This window comes from Mirounga leonina, unplaced genomic scaffold (assembly GCF_011800145.1).
Source record: "Mirounga leonina isolate KUSES-001 unplaced genomic scaffold, KU_Mleo_1.0 Mir_224, whole genome shotgun sequence".
In the NCBI taxonomy this organism is placed as follows: Eukaryota; Metazoa; Chordata; class Mammalia; order Carnivora; family Phocidae; genus Mirounga; species Mirounga leonina.
The window spans coordinates 4,021,104-4,038,431 of NW_023270615.1; the positions used below are offsets into that span (position 1 = coordinate 4,021,104).

A 17,328-nucleotide genomic window follows, 5' to 3' on the forward strand; every position below is an offset into this window, starting at 1 on the left:
AAACTTTATCTCTTAATTAATATTTTGTATTTGGGCAGATATTCTGTTTTCCTTTAGGGTTTTTTTCCCCATTATAGTTTTGTTTGAATATATTTATAATAGCTAACTTAGTGTCTTTGACTAGTAAGTCCAACTTTTGGACCGCCTCAGGGATGCTTTCTATTGACTGCTCTCTCAACCCTGTAGGTGCCATACTTTCTGGTTTATTTGTATATCTCAAAATTTGTTGTTGAAAACTGGATGCTTTCAACAATATAGTGTGGCAATTCTAGAAATGAGATTCTCCTACCTCCCCTGGGTTTGTTGTCATTATTGCCACTGTTGTTATCACTTAGTGACTTTCCTGGAATAGTTCTGTAAAGTCTCTGCTCTTTGTGCTCTGTGGTTGCTGAAATCTCTGCTTGGTTGCCTTCATGGTCAGCTAATATTTGGACAGAGATTTCCTTAAATGCCTGCAACCCATAATTCTCCCAGCCATTGCTGACGGGTTCTATGTGTGTATTAGAGTATGTTTCAATCCTCAGCTAGTTGACCACTCTGCCTGAAGAGTCCCAAGGTCAGCCATATATGTGAGTGCTTAAAGCCTTCTCAGGTCCTTCCTGAGTACGCATGCATCTTGCAGGTCCTTTGTGAGTATGCATGTAGGGCACATGTGCACAGCCCTACATGTGGGTATGATCTTCTAGATTTCCGAGAATACGTGGGGGATTTTCAAACCTCTTTATGCACATCTCATTCTCCAGCTTCTTAACTGTTTTTAGTCAGCTTGTTGTTTGCCCCAACAGCTATCCCTACCTCAGGCAGCTGAACAATTGAACCATAAACAGTTGACACCACTAAGGGAAGGTCTGTTCTGCTGTTAATGGGCAGAACTCTGAGTCAGGTCAAATAAAGACAAGCCACTCAAGTGTAGTTCTCCAGGGAAGAGCCAATCATGACAATTCTCTGGAAGTAGGGTTTTGGAGGACTTTCCACACCTTTCTGTCACCTCCAGAGGCTTCTAGGCTACTGGTCTGAATTCACATGCTTGTGGAATTGTTGGTTTTCAAGGCTGTTGTGAAACCAACAAGGGAAAGGAGAATAAAGCAAGTTAAAAGTGTCACAAAGCTTGTTGTTCTTACTGATATTCAGCTGTTTTTCTTGAATAAACTATCCCTAGGTTGTTACAAACCTTTGGTTAATTTCTAAAGTTCTAAAAAAGTTGATGTTGACCATTTTTTTCCAGTGTTGGTAGTAAAAGTGTGGGGTAATAGATGCTTCAGCTAAGTCAATGTTAACACAGTGCAAAATAGTCACAGTTGTCCCAACATGGAATAGGTTGCTTTTAGAAAATAATGAATCCCCTCATCTGGTGATTTTCAAACAGAAGCTCAACAACACATGTCCAGGAGTATCATGGAGGGATTCTAACAGCAGAAAAATGACTAAACTAGATCATGTTGCTTTTTACTATTAAAATACTTTACTACTGTTAAAAATTTTCAGTATCGACAAAAGTAGAGGAAATACTGCAATACACCTCTAGATACCTATTATTTAAACCCAACCACATTAGCTTCATTGGTACATTTTTTATTTTTGTTTTTCTTTGCTGAAGTATTTAAAGGAAGACCTCAGACATCAGGCAATTTTATGCCATTAGACCTCAATCTGTGTCTCTAAAATGTATGGACTTTCTTTTTTACATGTATCATATAAATGATATTTACACAAAGGAGAGACTGGGAATCATCATAGATGCTATAGAAAATGGGAAGTTACAAAGAAACTGAAGAGCCAGTCCATTCTGAATGAGTTTAGGATAAAAATCTGAGAGGGAGGCAGATGAAGCATAATTCCAAGAAATACATAATAACATTCTGAAAAATACTGTGGGGGAAGTTTAAATTCACCATTAAGTCAACACATCAAGATGGAAAATGCCTTCAGGCTTTATCAACTGCTTTGTATATTCCCAAGGTATTATCTCAAGGGAATAACCCATGTTTTATTACACTTTAAACCAACTTTGGCTCAGATATAAATTTCAATGCTTTAAAAAATAAACAGTACAAAGTTCTAGATAAAATTTTATCTTTGCTAATATTTAGGTTTGGGCTCAAATTCCCAGTAACTGCAGAAAGAATTTTATTTAAAAAAAAAAAAAATCTCTGCTGTTTGGCATTTGAAAAGGACAGTCAGGACACCCAGAGAGAGCAAGTTGTGCTTTCTTAAGGATCTTAGCTCTGTCCTCTTTCACATCACCTGTCCACACACCAAGGCCTCTCTCAGCCTGGGCCAGTGTTGATGGTGAGGTCTTCTTCCTTATACATTATTATTTTGGGGGAATAAAAGAGTTGAATTCTTTTATTTTTTTAAGATTTTATTTATTTATTTAGAGAGTGAGCTCATGAGCAGGGAGAGGGGGCACCGAGAGAGGGAGGGAGAGGATCTCAAGAAGCTCCTGGCTAAGCATGGAGCCCCATGAGGGGCTTGATCCCATGACCTGGAGATCATAACCTGAGCTGAATTCAAGTCGGGCACTCAACGAACAGAGCCACCCAGGCGCCCCTAAAAGAGTTGAACTCTTTGCAGAGAAGACATTATCTTCTTTTACAGCTATTATTATTTAAAAAAAAAAAAACAATTATTTTCGTGTTTATGGGGATACCTGTTAAATATCTCCCTTCTCTGAGAACTGCCCCTCACTCCTTAGAGAAATGAAGTCCAGATACGCATGCCTCACAAGTTTGTCCCCCAAACTATGTCCTCACATGGACCACGCTTAGTAGACCACCAGAAGACATCTGCTCTGAGCTCCATGGGGAGGTTTGACTCCTAGTAACTTGGAGGTGATATTCAGAGGTAACTCATTAACTTCTGCCAGTGGGCATGACACAAGTGAATAAGTGAGGGAGCTGGAGGTGTGGCCCCTCCTGCTGTGTACAAGGACATGGTGAAAAACTGCCCAGTCAAGAGAGAAGAACAAAGACATACTGAGGGAAGCACAGATAACTGAAAAGAGACAGCTGGATTCCTGCTCATTTTCCACTCCTGGTTGTAGTTACCAGATGGGCCCAGTCTCTTCTCGATTCTGCAGGAGAACTCACTAACTTCCCAATAAATGCATTTCTTTCCCCCTCAAATAACTTTGGGTTGCTGTCAATTACTTGCCATCAAAAGAATGTTGACTAAGACAATTTGCCTATACTTTGGAGGAAGATAGAATAACTCCAAGTGTCATATGTAGTTACAAGCAGTCAGTTTCCAAAAGGCTTTTTTGAAAGTCAAGTTGTTTTCATTTCCCCGGCAAAACCACTAATCTTCTCTTATTTAGATCTTGTCAATAAATTCACTTACTTCCATTCCTCTGAGATGAGATTCTCAATGTTGTCAGTAAAATCAGTGGGAAGAGAGATGTTGATCCAAACCCCTTTGCCCCATGATGATATGAAATGGTAAGTTCAAAATGACACCCTAACCAAGGTTTTCCTGAATTAGACCCTAGTCTTTTTAAGATAAAAGGGCTTTATTAAAATGCCAGATCCAACAAAGCAAGATGGATCTTGGTGACAGGATGATGGACAGATCTCCCTTTGTGTGAATTAGCAGTCATTTTTCCTTGTGCAAAGAGTGATGGTGATTCTCTTTTATCTGTGTGTTTGTTTACATGGGGCATTTTATCCCGATGGATGAATACTGATGGAGAATGCAAAGCAAACCTACAATTCTGAAGCTCGTGGGAGCAGGCAAGGACAAAAGTGATTACTATAAGTTCCATGGGACGGTGTTTTAGCCATTATTTCAGCATTAATATTACTTCATAGTTTTTATTTTATTTTATTTTAAATTTTTTTTAAGATTTTATTTATTTATTTGAGAGAGAGAGAATGAGAGACAGAGAGCATGAGAAGGAGGAAGGTCAGAGGGAGAAGCAGACTCCCTGCTGAGCAGGGAGCCTGATGCGGGACTCGATCCCGGGACTCCAGGATCATGACCTGAGCCGAAGGCAGTCACTTAACCAACTGAGCCACCCAGGTGCCCTACTTTATAGTTTTTAACTTCTGCACTCTTTGAGGGAGAAAAAGAACTCTTTATTAAAAGACTATTCTCTTAAAAATAATTGCTGGATGCAAAAACAGATCATCTTTCAAGAGATCCTAAGGGAAACTAGATTCTGCCTGGTCTTGCAAGTTTATTCCCCAAGGTGATGCTTGATTTTTTTTTTCCCCCTCTACTGAAGCACAGCATGTGCTCTACTCAAGGAGCCTGGAGAAGGGTCCATGCTTTGAGATGCAGCAGACACAGCTCAGGGATCGGGATATGACTTTCGTGCTAGAACATGGTTGTTGGCTTCTCATGGAAGGATAGCAGCTGACATTTATTGAATGGTAGCTATGTTCAAGCATTGTTTTATCTTATAGGCATAATTTCATTTAACCCTCACATTCCTATGAGGTATGGATAGGATTGTTATAATCCCATTTCACCAGCGAGAAAAAGAAGGCACAGAGCATTTAAGTAACCTTAGGCAAAAATCCTTAAGTGGCAGAGTGGAGTTTTGGACCCAAGTCATTCCTGAGCCTTTGTTAAAAATCACCATGGCATGGGGGCCTTCTTAAGTACATGCTGTTTACTTTACATACCTTGCTTCAAATATTTTTTTGAAAATTCAAGTTGGGTATTATACCCATTTTATAGATGAAAGAAAATGGATGACCAGCAAGTAAAAGTGGGATACTCAATAGTCCTTATCACTAGTTTTCCACAATTTGACTTTAATTCTACTTAGTATCTTTTCCTTTGTGTTTATCCTGCCTAAGACTCACTGACTTCTTGATTGGTGGGTTCAGTTTTCACCAAATTTGGAAAATGTCCAACCATTACTTCCTCAAATAACCTTTTCTGTCCTCTCTCCTTTGGAACTCAAGATATGGGCATTAATTACACTGTCTAATACTGTCTCACAGGCCACAGAGTCTCTTTCATGTTTCTTTTCTGTTTTAAAGCTTATAGTTCTGGATACACATAGAAGTTAAATTATACATAAAAAGCAGATCTGGGATATGGGGGCAAACTTCACCATGACAAAATTATTGTGTACTACCCAATAATTAGCTAATTTACTTTTTAAGCTATTTGCTGGAATTTGAAATCTACAAGAATTCAATGCACATACTTTTTTTCTCCCTGAACTCCCCTATTTTGTGGATTAAGATTATCGATAAAAATGCTTGACAAATAAATTTATGTATACATTTATAAATATGCTTGATAAATAAGATGAATATAAATATGCTAACCCTCCACCACTGTCCCACCCCTTTGCCTGGACAATCTTCTCCAGGATGCTTATTCTTTTTTTTAAAGATTTTATTTATTTATTTGACAGAGAGAGACACAGTGAGAGAGGGAACACAAGCAGGGGGGAGTGGGAGAGGGAGAAGCAGGCTCCCCACCGAGCAGGGAGCCCGATGCGGGACTCGATCCAGGGACTCCAGGATCATGACCTGAGCCGAAGGCAGTCGCTTAACCAACTGAGCCACCCAGGCGCCCCTGGGATGCTTATTCTGACCCTCTCTCTAAGTTCAGGATAGAAATCCTTTTTGCTGGGTTCCTATAGATTCCTCTGCATCTCTCTATATATTGAATACTTAATTCAAATGACAACTATTGTGAATTTATGACGTGCTAGGGATACATCAGCAATGTGTTTCCTTGACCTCGTAGAGCTTATATTTTAGTGACTATACCACTGCTATGGTTTTTATTTATTTATTTATTTATTTATTTATTTATTTATTTATTTATTTAAGAGAGAGAATGAGATAGAGAGCATGAGAGGGGGGAGGGTCAGAGAGAGAGGCAGACTCCTTGCTGAGCAGGGAGCCCGACGTGGGACTCGATCCCGGGACTCCAGGATCATGACCTGAGCCGAAGGCAATCGCTTAACCAACTGAGCCACCCAGGCGTCCCCACTGCTATGGTTTTTGATGACTTTAACTGTTAACATGACTGCCTCATCAACAAGACTTAAGTTCCTAGAATCCAATTTTACATAGAGTCTAGCGCACAGTAGATATTCAGCAAATGTTTGCTTTTAAAATGACAAATGAATAAGTAATAAAGAACCCAGTGAATGATCTAGACCAGGGTTTCTCAACCTCAGTGCTATTGACATTTTGGGTCAGAGAATTCTTTGTTGTAGGATGTTTAGCAACATCTCTGGCTGGAAAGCCTAAGACAAAACTTCATTGGAGAAGGGAGGGGAGGAAGTAAGGGTGGGTATTGTGTGTTGTTGACTTTAGCTGAGTGTGATCAGAATAAATATAAGTTTCCAGAGCTTAAGCTTCATCCTGTGGGCTGGGGACAATTGAGTAGCTAATGACCCAATTAACAAATTAACTGGGGATGAGCTACAGGAAAAAGCAAGCAAACAAACAAACAAACAAAAAACAACTCAGAGAGGCTAAAGTGGAAAAATCTGTAAGAGAGATCCTAGGTAGCCATGTATGGGTCAGAAAATAGAGAACAGCTAACAATCTCCTACAAAGCTGATGATCTAACAAGAACACTCATCAAATATTTCTCAACTGTTTTTTTGGTTTTTGGTTTTTGGTTTTTTGTTTGTTTGTTTGTTTGTTTGTTTTAGCAGGCTCCCGGCTGAGCAGAGAGCCCAACACAGGGCTCAATCCCAGGACCCTGGGAACATGACCTGAGCTGAAGGCAGATGCTTAACCAACTGAGCCACCCAGGTGCCCTCCCTCAACTGTTTTTTTTTAAAGACTATGAATTTAGACTTATATAAATTATTATTATTGGTTATGCCTGCTGCAGAGTTAAAGACATGACTCAAATGATGGTGAAAGTTTGTTGTTTTTATTTTTTCTTAATTCTGTAGGATTTGGCTGTGAAATCAAATGCATTAACAGAACATGATTACTTTTTGGTTCCTGACTTTATCAGTTTCCCATTGTTGCTATAAGAAATTACCATAAACTTAGTGGCCTGAAATAATTCAAATTAATTGCCTTCTAGTTCTGGAGATCAGAGGGCCAAAATGGGTCTCAGTGGGCTGAAATCAAGGTGTCAGCCAGGCCATGTTCTTTCTGGAAGCTGAAGGGAAGAATGAGTTTCCTTACCTTACCCAGTTAGAAGTCCCCCACATTCTTTGGCTGGTGGCCCCCTCCCTCTTCAAATCCAGTAGGATAGCATCTTCTTGTCTCTTTTAGCCTCAGATACTACCTCCTGCCTCCTCCCTCTTTCACTTTTGAGGAACTTGTGATAACATTGGGCTCTCCTGGATTATCCAGGATAATCTCCCCATCTCAAGGTCAACTCATTAGAACCTTAATTTTCCTTTACCACAAAGGGTAACACTTTCACAGGTTCTGAGGATTAGGACGTGACCTCTTTGGGGGATCATTATTCTACCCTCTACAATAAATATAGTCTCTTAAACCTTAATTCATCTCTCTTTTCCGGCCATACCCAAGATTTGAAGGAAAACATGTCAACCTAGTCAAAACGGCAAAATAGAGAGCCGTGCAGGAGTCAAAGAGCCACCAATGTGGTCCTCGATGGCAACCCCACTCTAGGGTCATCCACCCCCATGATCAGCCATGCGCTCATCAACAAGTGAGCTGAACGACTGGGCCCTATGTGTCCAGTTCTGTGCTAAGTGCTGTGAGGGCCACAGAGGTGTACTGGGTATAGTCTCTAACCACAGAGGAATGAGGTGCAAACAAGTATTGCCAAGTCACTGCAGAACACCGGGTCGTATCTAGCACTACGGAGCCCCCTAGGAGGGGAAGGAAAGGAGACGAGAGGTCACGTGTGAATTAGGTCTTGAGAGCAGGCCTCACTCGGCGCGATGGCAGAAGCGGAATTCACTCCCGGTGGCTCAGATGGAGACTTTCACAGAAAGACAGCTGATGGGGGGTGTGGACAGGGTTTAGGGAAAAAACAACGGAGAGCATGGCTCTGGGTCCCAGGATGAGGTAAGGAAATAAATTAACTGGAACCCAGTGAGACTGGAAACACAGAGGCATGGGGGAGGGTGAGCTGGCAGGAGCTGAGTCACGACAGAGACCTGGTGCCCAAGCAGGGAGGAGTAAGCAGGGTGACCAACTAAACCAGACAGGTGTGCCTGGCATTGGGGGGGTTTCCCGGTGTTGTGGAAAAGTCCCAGGCAAACTGGGCCGATGTGGTCCTAGTGCGAGTGGGGAAGAAATGCCTGGGTTCTCTCTTCCACCGGCTGCAGGAGATGCATGCAGCCCACAGAGGCGCAGAGAGAGGGGAGAATGATGGACTGGGCTGGGCAAGGACACATGAAGACCAGTTAGTTGTTAAGTTTTAGCTAAATTTTGAAGAAGGGACAGAAATGTATTAGGCAGGGTGAGGAGAGAAATAGATTCTAAGTAGGCCACAAGAAGCTTTACTTAAAGGGGTTCCTTTTTCATTCTTATGGTTTTCATTTTTTTCGTTCTCCATGGTTATCCACACCTCTCCCCAAGCCCCCACCACAGAACACATTCTGTCTCCCTTCTTACACTTTACACTCCTGCTCTGGCTACTGCAGGACTCCCATCAGGACTCTGTGCAGGTGAAGCGAACATGGAAGAAATAGGAACCGCGATTAAGAAGAATTTGCCAGTGGTCCTTCATCCACAGGGCCTGCTATCGCTCCAAGGCTGGTGTGATCTCAATTCGCCCTAAACGGAAGTACACTGAACTATCAGAACCCCACATGAAAAGAACACGACTCCGAACCATCGTACCTCCCAACATTTGTCAACAGCTCCAAGATGCCCTGCTTGCCACCGCGATCTCTGCAGGGAAAACAAGTCCAGCATCATGTATCACCCTCAGGCAGGTGTTCACCATTTTGAACAGAATGTTGGTTTTTTTTTTTTTTTTCATTATTTTGTTCTAGATCTTGATCAAAATGCATCCTGTTGCCTACTTTGCTCTACACAGGCTGCATAATATCATGTTTACAAGCATGGCTTCAGAGTCAGCCCGGGTATAAATCCTAACTTTGCTGTTTACTGTGTGACTATGGCCAGCTTGCTTAGTTTCTCTGTGCTTTGTTTCTTCAAGTACAATATGGACACTCAAGCGTTCCTACTCCCCAAGTTGTCCCAGGGATTCAGGGAAGTAAGACAGGCAAAGCACTGAAAATGGTGCCTGGCATAGAGCGAGTGCTCAGTAAATGATGTTCTAGTTTTGTTTCCATCACTGTTCTTCTTAAACAAAAATGTCCTGAAGATGAGGAGCATCACATATAAGGTTCTCCTATCGATTCTCTCTTCTTATGCATTGAAAAAATTTAAAGAAATTGATTAACTATGAACCTGCTACAGTCGACTCCAATTGTTTCTGGTAGATACGTTCTATAAAGCTGTCATAAACGCTGAGTGAATGAATACCAAGCCACTGTTCACAGGAGAAATACAGGGTTGGGTTATACATTACTGATTCATTACTGTTATACATATAATATATAGACTTATGTATTCTACATCGGCCAATAGCGCTCTAACTAATGCCTGAATGAAGCACACCACCATTTTCTCTGTAACGCACATCACGGTCTTCTTGCCCTGAGGAACAGTAGACAGCACTTCAGCATCATGCCTGGGGGCTGTTTTAAACAACTAAATCACCGACACAAAGCACAGTAATGCAAAAGACATGGTGCTAAATATATTGCAAAAAAGGACACCTCTTTACAGTACCAGAACTCAAACAAGAAGGGAAAGCCTTGCATTGTTTGCCTCAGCTGGTGAGTACACATTGGGTGACAATTCCTTTCCTCTCTGTGTCTGTCAGCAAATGACCACAAAAGTGCCCAGTGGTGATTTGAGGGTTACAGATCAATTTCAGCGAGTAGGCAGATTCGCAAATAGGGAATCTACAAAAACTGCCATCAATTCCTTAGTAATCGATTCAACATTCCTGCACAGGTAGAGGCTTTATGAGTGGGGGTGAGTGTGGAGGAGGATTACACAAGTGTTAATGTAATCATTAATCTGATAAGGTAAAGATGTGATGTTCCTAATTTCTGTGTAGATTAATATTTCCTCCAAATGTATTTAAATGACTGAATAATGCTCAACCTGTCCCTGTGTTGCAGAAACCTTCAAAGACTTTAATATGCTAATGTACATTGTGAATTTCTTGGAAATGTAGTGTTTCTTAAATCTGACCATTAGAGCCTTTGGGAGATGTTGCTCCAAGGGGCTTCTGACAAAATCACCTATAATTTCATCCCAGTGCTCAGAAATTTTCTGTTTGAATAAAAGGGTAATTTGCATTGTAAAGGCTGTCATTCAAATAGCCAAATGACTACTCTCTGGAACGCTCCTCAAGGTCAGTGGGTGGAGTAAACCTATTTCCAGATTTTAAGCACATTGTTGTCCCTCTCCCATGTTCTGTTTGATAAAGTTACCACTGTATGGACTGTGGGGTTTCTTGGAAGAAAGGCTGCTAACAGAACATTTGCATTCTTCTTGCTTTTCACCCTTGTACATTTCCAATTTTAATAAGCAATTAAAACAATTTATATCAAGAGGCAGAACCCATGCATCTCCACTTAAAACTTTGCTAGGAGAGAAAAGATTGAGAGCATGATGGTTGAAGATTGACAGCTAAGCCTCAGGTCTCCAGGCACTGCCTGAGAACTACACCATCCTAATGATAGACAGGGATTTAGCCCTTGGAAGTGGAAGATGTTTTCATTCTTATAGTTTATTTTGCCCAAACCCATTGCAAGACAGATATGCAGCCTGTTAGTTTAGGCTTTGTTTAAAGTTTTCATGTGTCTCTAAGAGAGAACTATCACAAGTGATTTCTTTCTGAAATAGCTTCCTTTATCTTAAGGCTGGATGCTGTGAAGACTGTTGTGGACAATGACCTGTTTGTTTTTCACTACGTTGGAACCAAGGAAGTGGGATGACTGGTGAAGGGTTTGAAGAATGTGCAAAGGTCCTGGGGATATGTAGGAACCAAGCAGAGAATGAGCTCAGGTCAAGATGCTGGAAGCAAGGGTCCAGGAGCCACCGGCCTGGGCTTCTATTTTAGTCCCACCATCTCCAGTCTGAGAGATCTTGGCTAAGTTACTAAATCTCTTTGTGTCTCATTTCCACACTAGAGATACAGGATTTTAAATAGTACCTACCTCTGTTACTGGGGATTTGAGTTCATCTACACACAACAAATGTGAGTTCAGTGATTTGTTCAAATACTGTTTATTTTTCTAGGGCAACAAAAGTCAGGAGTAGACAGTCTAGGGCTGGAGCAATGGCTCCAAGATAACATCAATCTTCTAGACTTTTTCCTTAGTTTTGTGTCATCATCTTTAATGTGTAGAGCAAATAAGTGACTTTTAATCTCATGGTTTCAAGTTAGTTTCTGTACCTACAGATACTCATATTCCAGGCAGAATGAGGGGAAAGAAAAAGAGGTAAAGCATAAAAGTCTTCTCTTGGATTGTTCTACCTTATTATTTGGTCATGCAATCCCATCCCAAAACTTCTGTTTATATCATTGGACAGAACTGCAAAACATGACCATGGAAAGGAGGCTGGGGAGTTTACTAATTTGGCTGGTCACGTTGCCACCTCCTCCAAAGCCATGGTATTATTTATGTGGAAGAAAGTGGGGAGGTGAGGATGGCTATTTGGTAAGCAAAGAGCAGTATTACCAGACATGTGTCATCCCATTATATGGATCAAATGATTTAATGCTTATGAAGAACAAGGAAACACTGAGGAATACGAGAAGTATCTAACATATTTATAACAAACTTAGAATGAAGCCAAGACTACATATGGGTTTCTCTGAAAGGAAGAAGAATAAACTCCCCACCTATCTCCACCTCCTAGCTTGACTCCCTGGCCCTCCACCAAGCAGAAAGGGTTTCTTAAAATGTTCTTAATCTCCTGATTTGCAAACACTTGCAGATCCCTCATTTTATGAATTGGTGACTTTTGGTCCGAGGTCATTGGGGACAATGGTAACTCAGTATATTCTCTGCCTGGCATGCTCTTTCAATTTGTGGAACGTGTCACTAGGAGGGAAGGAACATGGGGCAGATGAAAAAAAATGGCCCCAATGGAGCCAAACATGTGGACGCGACAAATGGCATTTCCCAACATCCGAGCAAGTTTTGCTTGCCAGATATCAACTGAGACTTGCAAAACGCTGCACAGGCAAACACTGGATTTAGACATTTCCATGACTATTGGGGTGTGAGGCACCAGTGTCCCAGAAACAAGTACCAAACCTATTACATTCTTAAAATAGCAAACACTCTGGTGGTTGCTAATGGCTGGAGCCGCGTTCCTCCCTTGGAGGTCTTCAAGAACTTTTCTGCTCATCTCAGACAGCTGCTAGAGGCTTTCTGTTCCACTTCTCTTCCCCTTTTCTTCACCAAAAATTTACTAAGTGTCTCCCATGAACTCAATAATAGCCACCATGCTGGGGAGATAGAGGTTTCTCATGTCCTAAATCGTTAATGAATTTATTCCACAAATAGATATCTGCTTGCTTACTATGTGGCAGTGGTGTGCAGAACAGAGGAACAAGCTAAATTCTGAATCCTGAGTTTTACATGGGGGAGAGATGCATAAACACAGGACTGTAATCCACCAAGATAAGTGATATGAAGGAACAGGATGCCAAGGTCAACTGCAGACTGGCTGGATCTGGTATAAGCCGAGAGCACCTGGCCCTCCTATCTATCTCCTGTTAGAAGAGGGGAATGTTTGGGGCGCCTGGGTGGCTCAGTCATTAGGCTTCTGCCTTTAGCTGAGGTCGTGATCCTGGGGTCCTGAGATTGAGCCCTGTGCAGGGCTCCCTGCTCAGCGGGGAGCCTGCTTTTCCCTCTCCCTTGGCCCCTCCCCCTGCTTGTGTGCTTTCTCTCTCTCTCCCAAATAAATAAATAATCTTAAAAAAAAAAAAAAAAAGGGGAATGTTTAATTGGAATGATGCTTAAAAGTAACAGAGAAATTGAAAAATCCTTTCCCTCACTCAGATCTGTTTAATAGAATGGACCCCAAATTGTGTATTTAGGGTTATATACTTTCTTGGCTGAGATGCTTTGAAGCTCAGAAGGTGTGAACTATAATAATTTACCTTCAGGTTATTCATAAAAATCTAGGCTTTTCTATCAAGTTTTGCCTTAAGACAAACACAACTTTTAGTGGAGGGAAGAAAAGATACGATATGCATGCTATTATTTGTTGCCTGGGGGGATGTTTCAATTTTGTCTTGTCTTACAAAAATAAATGAGATTTCAAAAATATTCTTTGGGGGGATAGTGGAACAACGATTGGAGAAGTGATGGGGTGTTTTTTGAGAAAGAAGTCTGTAACTTGGGAGAATCACAGAATTATAGAATATCCAGACTGGAAGAAGCTTGCAAATCCCTGGTATGCAATGTGGAATGTGGGATGATGAAATGACAGAGGGGTCAACCAGGGTAACAGAATTCGGAACTATTTTTTAATATTCCATTTTCACCTTGGAGGGTTTTGACGTGAATACAGATGAAGTCAAGTGAGATCATCTTATCTACTGTTGACTGCATCAGTCCAAAACCAAGTTCTGGTGATGGGAAAGGAAGACAGAGTAAATAAACTATACGCAGAATTGTAAATTTTAGTATGTATTTAGGAACAGTCTTCAGATTCAGTTTCTGGTATGTAAACCAAAGCAAAATATGTAAACAAAAAAAAGCTTATTTTGTGTTCATATCAATGCATATGTTACCAGGAATCACGCACCATGTAATGTTAAAATATGTGATATAATAGGTAATATAGAAGACTCTGTAGTGTAAATGAGTCGCAGGAAATACACTACGTGTGGTTTAGCTAGAATTACTATGACAACCATAACTTTTGCATTTCCTAATTTTTTTTTCAGTTTGAATTTGCAACTTAAATGTCACATTACCATAGGTTCTGGCTTTCCCCTTTCTGTGTAGTTCAAAAAGCAAAGTCACACACCAGTGCTCCTGTTAAATCCTCATTTAATTAAGTGTACCTCCTGAACACATCACACTTGTTCAGGGATCAAACATCTGGGTGGGTATCACTGCAGTTAAAATTTAAAAAAAGGAGAGAAAGGGGAAAGAAAGACTTCAGTGAAGTCTTAAAATAGAATTTTCAGAAGACTTATAACATGTATAATCATGAATCAATGGACCGAATTCTCCTATTTCAGATGTCTTTCTGCTATGTGATCCACTGGTAGAAGAACATAAGAAACAGGGGACATCGTTTCACCCTTATGACATGAAGTCTATCCATATATGACCCCCACAGAAATTTTATTTCTACATTATTCAGAAAACATTAATAGGGAAATATCTCTTTATAATGTTGTTGCTTGGCTTAATTGTATCCTACATTAACTTTATGGTGTGAGCATTTTTCCTGTGTTTTTATCTGAATCTGTAGATTTTAACTGTCTTTTCTTGGGGCTCGGCTATGTCACATGAGAGTCTGTTGACTATGTTTGCTTGTCCCTTTGATCTACTTATCAGGATTCATCATCATTTCTTGTTCTTGCCTGTGCCATTTTGAAAATTAACAAATACTAATTTAGTAATGTAAAAGATATTGATATTTACTATTAAGTAAGTCCTAAGATGTATCCATGATCTTCAGGGTCAAATATTTTGGGGGGCATCTACTCTATGTCAGGTATCATCCTCTCCTTACCTACCCCCGCCACACACACATGACAAGCTAGAGATACTGCATGTGTATCTAGACCTTTTTCAAATGTGGGAGGAGCTGGGGAAACAAACGTCTGAAAGGAGCAGTTGGAATATAAGAGACTGAATTCATCTAGAGATTGGCATGTGTGGACAAGGTGGAGCTTGTAGGGAAACTGAGCGCATCCTATTGCTGATGAGAGACAGAGAAGGGGAGTGCTCTTGCCTCTGAGCCAAGCATCTGGGGCTGGGCTGGCCTGCCATTTTGCCAGTATGGCCAGGAAACAACTAGATGTAGAGCAGAGGAGAGTCAGGACAAGTTGGGACCTACTGGGCTTCTCTGCATTCTTCCATGACAGTGATTGCAAAGAAGGCTTTCTGAGAATAATGACCGCTGCTTTGTTTTATCTCCCAAATCTCACACAAGTTTCTCCTTTGGCCAACTCTAACCAGCCACCAAAAGAGAAAGAGATCCTAGTTCCTCAGCTAACCAAGGTGACTAGCATAGTCCAGCACAACAATGGTCAATATAGAAATAGTCACTGTTCCTGGGATGCTTATGGACTTTTGGCACATGTAATGAAGTTCCAAGTGGAAGAGGTGAATAAATGAGTCTAAATGGTGACAGTGCAGAGCTGTGTAGAATTAGGGAGGGAAGAGTATTGGAGTGACTCATGGACCTGTGGTTCAGGGAAAGGGAAGAATAAGAGATGAGGAATATAAAAATTAATGTAAAATGTATGTTGAGTCCAACACTGAGGTCATATCAATGAGATGACTTATTTCTATTTTTCATTAAGAGAATCAGGGGCGCCTGGATGGCTCAGAGGGTTAAGTGGCTGCCTTCAGCTCAGGTCATGATCCTAGAGTCCTGGGATCAAGTCGCTCATCAGGCTCCTTGCTCATCAGGGAGCCTGTTTCTCCCTCTGCCTGCCACTCCCCCTGCTTGTGCTCAATCTCTCTCTCTCTCTGATTAAAAAAAAAAGACAGAATCAACGGTAAGGAGATAAAGTGACTTCCCCAAGGTCCCATAGCTATCAAATACCAGAGCCAGATTGTTTTTAGAGATTTTACCCATTTATTTTAGAGAGAACAAGAAAGGGAAAGAGACAGAGAGTGTGCACGCAAGTGAGTGAGTAGGGGGGTGGCAGAGGGAGAGGGATAAGCAGACTCCGCAGTAAGCGCAGAGCTTGAGGTGGGCCTCAATCCCAGGACCCTGAGATGACCTGAGCTGAAGTCCAGAGTCGGACGCATAAATGACTGAGCCACCCAGGTGCCCCTAGAGCCAGATTTTTAACTGTTTCTTGAATCAAAGTCCTGTGCTCTATCCCCTGTACTGTTCTGAGAGGCCTCCTGATGAAAGGTCTTCCTTTATTCAATAAACATTTTTTGAATGGTTACTCTATGTGCAACCTGATAGTGATGGTTGGTTCTGGGAACAGAAAAAATGAGAACATTCTCTTTTGTTGGGGAGCATATGATCTTGTGGAGGAGATATACACTAAATTAACTTATGAGAAAAGCAGTCTCCTTCAAGTGCCATGGTAGCAAGACAAGTAAGTTTCAGTGGGAGCTCAGAGGGAGGGAGGGAGAGAATAATACTGTGTAGTGGCAAAAGAGGGCTTCACAATGGCACCATGGAGTAGCATTTGATAGCAGAGTTATTAGAATCAGACCACTTGTGCCCAAATCCCAGTGCTATTACTCTAATAAGCAATCTCTTCTTGAACCATCTATTCACCTTTCCCTGCCTCAGTTACTGCAGTTATAAAATGGGGATGATAGGAATAGTACCTATAACCTGGAGTAGTAATAAATATTAGCTGAGTTAGTATTTTTAAAGTGCTAAAGTCCTGCTTAGCACATACTAATAGTATGAACTAGAATTAAGAAAAAAGTAAAATTCTAGCACTTAGTTGTCATGCAGAATAAAGGAATAAAAATAAAGTGAAAGAATAAGAACAAAAGAATGTGGGTATGGAGAATTGCAAGGAATAAACTACAGAAACCTAGGACCAAGGCTAAAGATGAAGGCACAGAAAGCATGTGGCTAGTGAGTAGCCACGAAAAATAAGTTAAAGTGCAAAGTATGCACTGGGAGCAGGGGGGAGGGGGAGATGGTCATTTCTAATTATATATTAAACTAGAATGAAGGAAGTTAGAGAGGTCGAGCTAATCAGGACCCAAGCCAGGGAGTCATGGTAGGAGAATGGACAAAACATAGCGGGTTGAAAAACTTTCAAAGTATAAAAAGATCAGAAGTACAGTCCATTAACCAAGATGGAAGGTCATTAGGACTAAGCCGAGATTCTTAGGCAGGGCTCTGGCATAGCCTTTGACTGTGATGGTGATTGGGCAGTAGAGGACAGATAAGAGATTGTGAAAAAGACACATGTGAGGATCTCAAGACGGGTGGTTATAGACGCTGTCAAGACTGAGGTGGGGATTTGAGAAAGGAGAGAAGCCAATAGAGAGATAAATTTTTATCCAGTCTAAAAAAAGCAAAGGAAGCAGCACTGGGGAAGACCTGAGGTCTTTAAGGGCAAAGGACATACATTTCCTACAGGGTTATCCTTGATGGGTGAAGAGAAAGATAGCTTTTTCTGAACCCAAAGGAATTC

At 41.1% G+C, this 17,328-nt stretch overlaps 1 long non-coding RNA gene across 1 annotated transcript in view; it reads left to right on the top strand.

Moving 5' to 3' along the window:
* Nucleotides 1-10,304, top strand: part of LOC118026279 — a 28,184-nt gene extending 17,880 nt beyond the window's left edge. Inside the window, exon 2 of the long non-coding RNA XR_004683513.1 lies at nucleotides 8,561-10,304. This is a non-coding gene — a long non-coding RNA (uncharacterized LOC118026279). The remainder of the gene's footprint in view (nucleotides 1-8,560) is intronic.
* The last annotated feature ends 7,024 nt before the right edge of the window (nucleotides 10,305-17,328 follow it).